We start from the raw sequence: 12262 nt of genomic DNA, 5'->3' as shown, positions 1-12262 counted from the left end.
GTTTTACAGACACACACAAAGATCTATACCTCTGTCAATATTAGGTGTGCATATAGACATATACACACATGTGAAAGATTAGCTGCACAAGTCATACTTGTAATAAGTAATGCAGAAAAGAAAATATAAAGCAGAATAGAGATAAACTCAGTTTAAAGAATAATCTTTCATACTGTATCGAAATCAAGTCAACCTTGATTTCAGTAGTTTTAAATCTCTCTTAACATTTCATGTTTTGTATTAATTATACTCTTTACATATATAGGGGATGCTGAACCTCTCTACTGCTCTTCACCTCTTCAGCATATTTACAATTCCAACTCAGCCCTCTCTGTTAACTTACAATAAAGAAGCAAAGCTTCATACCATTCTGATATGCTCTCTCCTGATGCAAAACTGCTCATACTGCAGGAAGGTATTTTACTACGATGAGAAGTAAACACAAGTGTAGATATACATGCAAGTATCATAAAGAGTACAATCTCCAGTTAACCTGTCACAGCATCCCAAAGAAAATGAGAAATTGATAAATGAGTGCATCAAGACTGCATCGACATGAGAACTGACTTGCACTAAGGAAATGCTTCAGAGATTTTTGTATCAACTACTGACTTGCTATCACTTGGAAAGTCAATACAAGTCAAGGTTGAGAAGCACCAGTTTGCAACTTGGAAGCTTGTCGTTTGTAGTGCTGCTTTAAACACACAGCCACCTGTAACTCTACTAGATTGCACTGAAATTGGACACCAAGTACAGCACATTTTATTTCTTTTCCTCGCTCTGACTTCAGCAAGAAGATTTTCTTCTTCCATTCTTGATCCCCTAAACTGGGACATATACTTTTGTATTGGTAATTGGAAAAAATTGCAAGACACAGACTTTTAGTCTGACCTTTGTATCAAGAATTCTCTCCAAGAGGCATATGTTTAGACAGCAACTTCAGGCCAGGTCATCTGAAGTCGTATCTTATCCTTGGATGGGAAACAGTATTTTCCCTTCTTCTATGGAAACCAAATAAAGAATTCCCAAAACGGGGCTAGAGAATGGATTTGTCACCTGCATGGAGATTTACTGCACACTACTGAGTGCCTCTCACTCCAGGGCAGCTCTTTCATTTCACTAGCATCCACATTTGTGCAGACACTTGGATTTTGGCATGTTATGACAGAATCAAGACTTAATACTCAACCACTTAAGGCTAGTTCATAGTATTCCTTTTCTCTACCCAGAAGATGTACCAAAGAAGTTGATTTGTGACAAACAATAGGAGGTGACAAGTTACAGCAAGTCAACAGGAAAATCTGGAAAATGAGAAACAACTCAGTAATACTAGTTATTCCCATGGATAGGCAAATAGCAGTTGTCTTGCTTCTTTTGTTTAATTCAAGTAGTAAATACACTTTTCACATAGCTGTTTTGGGCCTTCACCAGAGAACATAAACTTGGGCTGATCTCACTCTGCCTTCTCCAGGTAAGACTGCATCTGCAACTATGCAATCAGCAACTCTTCAGCCACGCATAAGGAAGAATTTAGGAGTCATAGATCAGAGAGAATAAAAGAGCAGATGCAAGTTCCTGTTTAGAAAAATGTTGATTTACTCAGTCAAAGGGAGTCCAATGTTGTTCTCTATGGCATATCTGCATGTTTTACACCACATCATCACTAGATAAAATATATCCAGACCATCAAGAGTAGGAACTTGAATTTAGTCTTTCCTACAAAGGGACCTTCAACACTTTCTTCAATGCCTTGAAACCCTTTAGCCCTCAGAATGGCAACCTGCCAAGAAGTATCCATCCTAACAACAAGTTTTCAATTTTCTATGCACTTACAACCCTAGTGGCTTGCATCTCCTGAAAGTCCTAATCAGGAGTTTTAATAGCCACAGAGAAGGTTTTCTTTCAACTCCTGCTTTCAGAAGATGATTATAAAACTGTGGCTGCAAGGAAAGCAATTAGAAGGAAGTGTACTTTTCAACTTTGATTTTTTTTTTTCTTTAACCACTTTTTTCTTGGGCTAGTTTATTATGTGAAGTCCTGATGTGTAACCCAGGTCTATAAATATCTAAGGTGTGGGGGGCAGAATGGCGAGGCCGGACTCTTTTCAGTGGTGAGTGGAGACAGGACAAGGGGAAACGGCCGGAAACTGCAGCATAGGAAGTTTTGAATGAATGTGCGCAAGAACTTCTTTACAGTGAGGTGACGGAGCACTGGAACAGGCTGCCCAGGGAGGTGGTGGAGTCTCCTTCTCTGGAGATGTTCAAGACCTGCCTGGATGCCTACCTGTGCGACCTGCTGTAGGGAACCTGCTTTGGCAGGGGGGTTGGACTCGATGATCTCTGGAGGTCCCTTCCAACCCCTACAATTCTGTGATTCTGTGTAACTCCAGTAACTGTGATCACTACACACCGCTACAGGTAAGAAAAGTAGGAAGTAAAACATTAGGCAAATGTGTGTGCTAGTAAGAGCCATCAGCAGCATACAGAAGTGAAACATTCACAGCTACTCACTGCAACAGGTACACGTTGCATTTACCTCAGGCTATTAAAATTTCACCAAAACTCTAAAGACTGTGTACTGTACACAAAAACCAAGTAATGTTTTAGTTGAGATTTTGTTACCCAGCTACAATATTCATTTACACTCTGTAATAAATGGAAATATGAGATCCAAGTACAGACAGGAGTTGGCTGTTTCTCATAAGAAATTCTTGTCACTTAAGTAGTCTATCATACTTTAATATTTCTGCCAATTCAAACTTGGAGTTTGACTACTGATCTATAATATTATCATCAGGTAATAGCTACTCATTTGGCTATTTTCACTCACTTGCACTGAAAAGACAAAGTACTTATTTTAAAAGAAAAATTAGCTATGCTCTAGCAAAAAAAAAAAAAAAAAAAAGAATCTTCTCCTCCTTCACCTCCACTAATATATTACTCTATCTGCAATAAAATATATTTAACAATAGAATATATCCCAAACTCAATTTCATAGTCATCACATACTCCATGGTCCTCACAGATTTTATTTTGAATTTAAACTGAAAACTGAAGAGTGATGCAACTTTCATGTATGTTAATCTTGAAAACATAATAGTAAAAAATTTCAGGCACTCTGAGTAGTTGGATAAACTACCTAATCCATTTGTTTGGACTAAATAGCCAGAGAAGGCAATGAGAGAAATTCAGAGAAGGAATGTAACTGAAAGATACGGGAGGGAGGGGGAAAAAGAAAAAACAAAAAGTCTGTCAAAGGAAAAGCACTGATCAGTAGGCTGCTGTGACCACAAATAAAGAACCGAGAGACCAGGACTAAAGACTGCAGGTTAGAAGTAGAAACTAGACATTACCAACATAAGCCCAGGAAGTGGGGGGAAATGCCACACAGATGGCTTAGCTTCTAGATTTGGGAGAAAATGTGATTTATTTTTTTTTCCATAAACTAGGAAATAAAGTAGTGCCCATATGAAACAAAGATTACATACAGCTGTTTAATTATGCCTGTGCTGAACTACTCCAACTTGATTGCAAAGCAAAATATCCTCTCTAGACTCTATCATCACTGCTTGTGGGCCTAATTAGAATTCCCCAAAACAGCATCAAAGCCAGGGAAATATTTTTGTGAAGATGTGAGAAATCTAGAGGGGACTTTACAATGAAGAGAAATCATGCTTTCAATCAGAGGAGCACACATTTGTAGTATGTCAGTCAATGGAGTTCCCCAAAAAAAAAAAAAAAAAAAAGTACTGCAAAAATGCTGTAGGTCAAGGAGGCCTAAGATGCCAAAACATGAAATCGTTGAGGGAAAGAAAAAAAAGGCACAAAGCAAATGTTACTGGTAACTTAAGAAATCCCTAAAGCACAACTCAGATGTCCCAAGACATTTTACATGTAAATAGTCATAGCTTCTAAGAAGAAAATCGTCAGTTGCTCAGTACAGTTACAAATAAAAGCTTTAGTTGAAACTTCTCAGTTCAAGAAATGAAGCTTGAAATAAAGTCTGTATTCCCACTGGATGATTCAAATTCCTTGTTTGAAGCACGAATTGCATTCTGATGGGATTTTAAAACAGACTTTAATGGACAGTCCAGTAAAATCCCACTGAACCAGTATGATGCCTTCACATTTTGTGCTTCGCGTGCCCAATAAGAATAAATAGATGACAGATGGTCACTAACTCCACCAACTGGCAACAAAACATTCCCAGGCAGAAACCTTCATCTGACCTTTCTTTTATCCTTGTAGAAAAGCCCTTTGCATCACCTACAGGGAATGCAATACATGCAAAAGGACTCCAAAGTAGAACTATTTACAACTTAGGAGACAATAATATAAAACAAAATTGAAATTAAAATACCTAGGATTTCACTGATCAGCGAGAACAATTTTTTTTTTAAATGCCTTTTTTTAAAATCAACTGCTTTAGAAAAAGACACACAGGAGTAATCCTTGAGCACACTTAAACTCAAGTAAAACAATAAGCAATGAAACGACTCTTGAGAACTTACTACAAACCCTTAAATATTGTGATGTATATTCCACCTTTGGACTAAAGAACTAGTCAACAACAAACATAGGATATGAAAAACCATATTTATCCACTTCTACTGCTTTTACCCCTTTTTCTCCAGTGCACAATTTCATCACCAGTGGGCATTAAAGACACCGACTTGCTCTTTCACTTTTTTTTTTTTAAACATTTTAGAAATGCTTCTAGGCATTATTCTCCCCTTTTGCTATGTGGTCTTTCTCTCTCCCCCCTTATTGGATTATCAAGGCATATTGCCTCACTGAAATTGTAGAATAAAACAACATAATCCACTACTAAATTTCTACTTAGTATTACTCTGCTCTATGTTTTATTTTCACTTAAATGCCTTTCATAGTCTTATTACCTTTCCCAAGGTACCCAAGCCTCCCTGGAATGCCAAGCAGATATAATACTCAGGTGCAATACATCCTGTCCACATACTCCCAATTCACTCCCTGTATCACCCCATAAATCACGTATAGTTCTTCTGATTATTATCAGCTAAAGATTAAGAAATAAGCACTTGTTACATAGCCTTGACCATATTTGTACTGAACAAAGACATTCAGCAATAGAAAAATGATAGAGATGTAGAATTAAAAGTTTGGTGACACCCTGAGGTAGGGATGACTTCGCTAAAAGAGCAACAGAAAAAATGCTGTCACGGTTTTATGATTTTGGTTATCAGTATTCCACATCATAACATCATGTAGTGTACTGAGAGTTAAAGAAGCTAGAGTTAATGCTCCAGTTCCAGGTACCTGTCCCAGAAGAGAAGAACAACTCTCCCAGAGCACTGCTCACTGTTTTGTTACCATTTCTGCTCAGGGGGAAAGATAAAAACTGTTTGCAGATCACAAGACACTCTCCCCCCCCCCCCCTTCAGATTTCTGTCTTGTCCCTGTTGTGGGTGCCGTATCACCTTAGCTTAGAGAGAGGCCTTCAGTTTTTGTACACTTCCTCTCATTTTATTTATTATCTTCAATTCCAATTATATTGTATTATACTGTTATATTGTGTTACCTTACATTCCAATATTTTAGTAAATTCATTTGTTTCTCCTCGGATCATTGTTGCTGGTCTGTTTTTAGGCCCAACTCCCTACCCTTTCATAGAATGGCCTGGGTTAAAAAGGACTCTAAAGATCATTAGTTTCAACTCCGCTGCCACAGGCAGGATCACCAACCAGTAGATCAGGATGCCCAGAGCCACATCCAGCTCTTTCCCCCTTCCCCCCTTTCCTGGGGTGTGGGTCTGTGGGTCTCTACAACCCACTAGTCACAGAACCAGGCCAAACCAGCCTGTAAACCATTGACAAAAGCACATTTTCAAGAAAAGATATGTTGAGCCACAAAGACAAAATAATATGCCAATCTCTCTCCTTAATTAAAATAAATCAGTTACTTTAAATGACATTTGCTTAAATAACAGTAACAAACTATTAAGGAGCATGATCAGTGGATTTTAAGAAGCACAATATTTAACAAAAACACTAGGAACAGTTATAATCATTGTTTTATGGCATATGAGAATAGTGCTGCAACCATAAAAATGAGAACAGCTCAATCATATTGATAACGTCAAGATGCACTCAATTCTTCAGTCCATTCATTGACTGTATTTCTATCAAGATTTAAAAATAGACACTGCATAGAAACTGTTTGGTCATAGCCTGAACCTGCAATTGAGCACCTAGTATAGCCAGCCCTGGGTGCACCAGTGGAAGCAATTCACCTGTGAGACCATGGTTCCACCTCTCTCTAACCTCATTTAAGAGCTGGCAGCCATATGGGAAGCATCGGTATTTAGAGATCACCTCCTTTGGAGTTTAGGGAATTCTGATTCTCAAGAAGGGGTAAGCAATTTCTTCTTTCTTACTAAATTGTGACTGCTGCCTTTCTTGAGATGAGAGGGTTGTGAATAGTGAGGCAGTCTGGTTGGAGACCTGTGACTGGTGTTCCCCAGAGATCAGTGCTGGGTCCAGTCTTGTTCAATATCTTCACCAACAACCTTGATGAGGGGATAGTGCCCACACTCAGTAAGTACACCGATGATATAAAGCTGGGAGGAGTGGCTGACACACCAGAAGGCTGTGTTGTCACTTGTTCAGCAAGACCTGGATAGACTGGAGAGCTAGGCAGCAATAAACCAAATCAGGTTTAATTAAAGCAAGTGCAGAGTCTTGCTCAGGGGGAGGAATAACCACAAGTATCAGTACAGGCTAGGACATGACCTGGTGGTGTAGAGCTCTTCAGGGAACAGCCTGGGCATAGGAAGTTCCACGTCAACATATGAAGGAACTTCTTCACAGTAAGGGTAACAGCACTGGAACAGACTGCCTGGGGGGTTGTGGATTCTCCTCCTCTGGAGATATTCAAAACCCACAGGATGCCTGCCTGGGCAGCCAGCTGTAGGGGGCCTGCTTTGCAGGGGGATTAGACTTAATCTCTGGCAGTCCATTCCCGCCCTTACAATTCTTTGATTCTGTGATCCAAAACTGGTTTAGGGCAACTATATCTGCTGCCACTTATCTTTACAGATATCTAGGTGGTTGTTTTTGTTGTTTGTTTGTTTTTAATTTGTTTATAGTTTACTGAAACAGAGTCAACTCAGGTAAGAATGAAAAAATTTTCACAAACTCTAGAATACATTTTAAAAAACTTCCGCTTCCATATTGGTGACAAAGAAATTACTATAACTTCAAGAGACAATGATAGGAATGATACTGAGAGAAGGAAGAGGATTTCATACGTATTCAAATTACTGTTAAGGTCAATATTTGAGTAATGATATAAGTGACAAACCATTATTTTTGCTGTATTCATACAATCAGCCTTGATACAGTCAATCACTAGACCAAATTTTTCATAACTTCAGAAAAATTAAGAGTTCAGACTTGATAGTGCATTACATAAATTTGAATATATGCAAAGCAGAAACAAAAAATCTTGCAAAAATTTTAAAAAGTAAAAAAAAGAAAATTGTGTAACCTTAAGGAGTTTCAAAAGCAATCACTCTACATTTTAGCCTACACAATGAATTCAGAAACAAAAACAAAAAAATCATACTAACTCACAAACTCTTCTTGTACCTATTCTCTGGATTTCCAATAGAATTCTCTGGCATTTTCAGGTGCCACGCTCATCTGAATCATGCCTTTGCTATCCATGATCAATATCAATCCAGACTTATCATACTACTAAATGACCATGTTAGATTTCCTTAAGGTAATCACTCACTGAACACAAAATACATAACAGATCTCTCTCGCTTTCATTTAAATGCTAACCCTTAGAACATCCACATCTCCTTGCAAAGAAACCTGACACTATTCACTAGTTTGTGTAAGGGAACAGGAGGAAATTTGTTTCAGAAAACTAAAGGATAGAGTACTACATCTTTAATGGCAATCTTCAAAGATTTATAACGGCTTATTATTGACTCAAGTTTACGTTAGTATATATACACTTTGGGCTTTAGATGATTAAGCTGGCAGGGGTAGTTGAAAGAATTCACAATAAACACTACAGACATTCAAGGAAAACTCAAAGTAGAACCAGGTTACGTTCCATAATTTAATACATACCTCAGATTACGAAGAAGTAGAAATACAGTTAAAAATCAGACATGAGAACAGGATTAAATTTTTCTAAAGTCTGCCACAATAGACAAGGAGTTTATGGTAACTTCATTCCACTTCTACGGCAGTTGTAGGAGGACAAGCGATGCATGATTCAGAATAGAGTAAGAAAAGGTTGGACAGCTGCTACCTTAATGAACATAAAGGTTGTGAGCAAAAACTTTGCACATCAAAAATATTTCAACATTTTGTAGCCAGTGTTGTGTTGTATTTTGAATTGACATTTCACATCAGATGGAAGTTGCTTTTGTTTTAAATTCTCTGAATCCTTAAGCTTATTTTAATGTACGATTTACTCAAAACTCCTACACACAGCCCTTTCTCCAAAACAAGTGTGTAAAAATCCAACTGTATTTCCAACCTTTCAAAATTAGAGACTTCCATGTCAGTGTTGCTGAGAACTTCAGCATACAGAATTTCTTTAAAAAAAAAAAAAAAATCACAGCTCATTTAATTCAGGAGAGAGAGTAACTCTGAAAGCCACTTAATTCAGTTTCAATACTCAAAGCAGTACAAGCAAGATCAGGATGCTCAAGGCTTGTCCAGCTCAACAACAAACGCGTCTCCAAATACTGATGTTATAAGTCTTCTGGGACCTGTGCCAGAACTCACTCTCCCTTTGATTAAAAAAAGTTCTTCCTCATACTCAGAATCTCTCATACTATAAATCTGGGTTCAGTGCCACTCATCCTCTCACTACACACTATAATACATTTTTGCTGGTTGTATTCCACAGCTAAACCACTAAAATCACCAGTAAGCTTCAGTAACGGGCAATGAACTTATCTCAAAAGATGTTCTAATCACACTTAACAGCTCATTTCAGACCAAATTTGCGATGGAACTGCCTTCCAGACATGTTTGCTATTCCTCACTTGTCTGGACACATCTGCTAACATGGGTATTTCAGGGGGAAAAAATGCCTTATTAGCCATAGTTACTGTTGTGCACCATCTGCTTGCGTGATAACTCATGTTATTTTCAATCTGTTATACCTTTGATAAATTGTTGCTGTCATCTAAATAGGAATAATGATTTGGAAGAATATGAACATACAAGTCAACACATCAACACCTAAGCCTCATATTCATACTGAAACGCTTCACCAAACAATGTACAAAGAATTTTATTTTGGTTTGCACAACAGTAGTAAGCTTCCACTTCCAATCTTGTAAGTTAAATACAAATGCATCAAAGTTTAAAAAGAAAAACAACACAACAATAATAATGATCTGGTTCTACTCCTGAGCCTCTGTAACTTACTACATATGAAGATAACTTTCAATTCCTCCACTATAATTAGAGCAAAGACACACACATACAAAAAAAGGAATAGTAGCATTTTCTAGTATTCTACTAGCAGCTTTGCTGAACACTGAGAAAACAGAAAAGGGATCAATATTGTTCATAATAAATACAGCAAGAGAATCTAGCCTTTCCTCTGCAACAGCCACTACTTTACATTCATTAATAGGTACCTATGTTTCTCAACAAACAAATTACAAGGAATTAAAAATCACATCAAAACATTTTAATAAGGAACGCAATAGACAAAACATGCAGGAGAGCAATACATGCCAGACCCCTGCACAACTATGGAGGGTGTGGATTGGTAGGTAGTCTACACAATGAAAAGAAGAAAAGGTCTACTACCAGGTTCAAAGTATTCATTTCAGTAAGCCTTATTTTCTCAACAGACTGTTTTAGAAATTTTGCAAGATCAAACTAATAAGAATTTTCTACTTGCCACTAGCAAAAGACACAAAATACCTCTCTCTCATGAATTAGACTTGCTCCTACAGGATCTATTAAACTCAACATGCGACACAAAACTCCTTAAGATCAAGAAAAATGTTTCCATTAATCGCAGCAATTACTGATTAGTGACCTGCCTTTGTGAAGTGCTGAACAGAACAAAGTTTAAATTGTCTACTTCCCTGTGTGTAAAGGAAACATCTGAACTGATTTCCTCATCTCATTCTATGTTGCAGGGCCCTATCCATTCTTCTGCCTTTCAAGAAATTGTGATATAATGCATGAGTAGTAGTCTAAGTGATTTATCATCTACCTATTACAGTACCTAATGATCTCCAACAAAACAATATGGAATATCTACTTTTTTTTTTAAATACATACAAATACATGTAATAAGATAATTTAATTCAATACTGGATATAATTCTCTTCAGAAAGTTGTTGAGAATTTATTCTGCTTTCCTAAAGACATAGAATCAGACCAATGATTTCTGTGTAATTAAATATCACTGCCATATATGTGTAGATAAATGTACACATTTCTTTCCAAAACCAATAACTGCTTCAGCACTTCATTACATATTTATTCCTTTCTTTTTTTAAAAAAAAAAGTTTTAGAAGCTGCAGAATAGTTAAAGACTGCATTTAATTACAAAGCAGTGTAGAATGCCATTTAAACATTTCCCACGAGCACATAAAAGTAGGTACACATAAGGAAAAGATTACTAACAACAGAAAAACAAAAACAAAACAAAACCATATCCTCTTAGTCCTAAACAATTAGTTTAAATTACAAAAAAATCACACTGTTGTAAGAATAAGGAATGCTGTCCAGTCTCTACTAAAAGCAAGCAACTTTTTAATACAATTATAACAATTAGGATGAAGGCTACATATTCACTATGATGTACATACTTTTGAATACAACAAATTGTGATTATGAGAATGCAGAAATAACGTATTCTTTCCATTTCAACTCACAAAACTCCATGAACACCTTTTAAGACTCCTGCAATTAACAGTATAGAATGATTTGAGGTCTTGAATAGCGGTCAGAGAAGCTTCTTAGAAAAATATATATAAATATATCATTCTGCTTACAAAGAAGCAAAATCGTTTCTGAGAGGTTCTTGACAATAACAGGTAAAATATTCACAGTTAGACCAATAATCAGATATAGAAAGAAAAAAAGAACTCACCCAACTCATGAAGATCTCCGTCTATGCAGCACTCCACCTCAGGAAACAGCCCAGGTCTAAGAGATACCCTCCCTTCAGTGGCTGGCCCTTAAATGAGCTCAGGCTGGCTCTACCCTGGGTCCACCTGTTCTGCCCAGGCGGAGAGCACAGGTGCAAACAATTTGCCCATGCTCCCTGGGCCAGCGACACCCCTTCACCAGGTGCTCAATTACCAGTTCAAACCCTGACCTAACAGTTCCCCTACATATAGCAAGTTCAACAGCCTATTTTTAATAATTTTATCCTACTTTAATAACGCTATTTCCCTGAGCAACTCTTCTCCCAGTGACAATCGCACACACAACTTTCTTCCAGCTAATAAACAATACTGACACTTACATATGGAATTTTAGGGCATGCACTTTTTCCAGTTTCTTTTGAGCAAACGAGCAGGGAGTAATTGGCACCCTCTACTCAGCTGGTTTTCAGACCAGCTGAATGCAAGCATTCAGAAACCTCTGTAGAATCTGAAATCTTTTAAAACTGCCTTCTTTTTGGTTTTGGTTTTTTTTTTTTTTTTTTTTTTGTTTTGTTTTGTTTTTTTGTTTGTTTTTTTCTCTCCCTCAATATGGGAGGTAATAAAACAGCATTGGATAGTGATAGGATGAGAAGGAATGGTTTTAACTAAATAGAAGAGATTTAGGTTAGATATTAGGAAGAAATCCAGAAATCCCTGGAGATGTTTAAGGCCAGATTGAATGGGGCTCTGGGCAGCCTGGTCTGGTGGGTGGCAGCCCTGCCCATGGCAGGGGGTCAGAACTGGATGATCTTTAAGGTCCTCTTCAACCTCAACCATTCTATGATTCTAAGTATATTTCTTATTCCTAACAATTTAAAGCAAAAGTAGTTCTAACAGTCTAATAATTTGAAGAAGAAATGCACCACAAAGTAAGAAATCAGGTTACAACTAATTCTGGGTTCTGAAATTTGCTCTGGTGTCTCTGATATAACTTTTAATTTGTAATACACTGCACGCTGTTTGTCTTGAAAATCAAAAGAATTGAGAGTGCATATTTCTATGAAAGCATATTATATATATGCATTTCCTGTTCCTTAATGTTTTCTCTTAATATAATTATTGAAAACACATTTTAATA

At 37.2% G+C, this 12262-nt stretch overlaps 1 long non-coding RNA gene across 6 annotated transcripts in view; it reads right to left on the bottom strand.

Annotated features, from left to right (window-relative positions):
- Positions 1 to 11178, bottom strand: part of LOC122180367 — an 83908-nt gene extending 72730 nt beyond the window's left edge. For 5 of the 6 annotated variants that reach the window (XR_006179029.1, XR_006179030.1, XR_006179031.1 and 2 more), the window contains exon 1: positions 11127 to 11178. This is a non-coding gene — a long non-coding RNA (uncharacterized LOC122180367). The remainder of the gene's footprint in view (positions 1 to 11126) is intronic. The other variant, XR_006179033.1, reaches the window with a different exon arrangement.
- Positions 11179 to 12262: the final 1084 nt, after the last annotated feature.

This window comes from Lagopus leucura, unplaced genomic scaffold, assembly GCF_019238085.1.
Source record: "Lagopus leucura isolate 7727_CA_CO unplaced genomic scaffold, USGS_WTPT01 Super-Scaffold_100004, whole genome shotgun sequence".
In the NCBI taxonomy this organism is placed as follows: Eukaryota; Metazoa; Chordata; class Aves; order Galliformes; family Phasianidae; genus Lagopus; species Lagopus leucura.
This window is presented reverse-complemented; position numbering and strand designations above follow the sequence as displayed.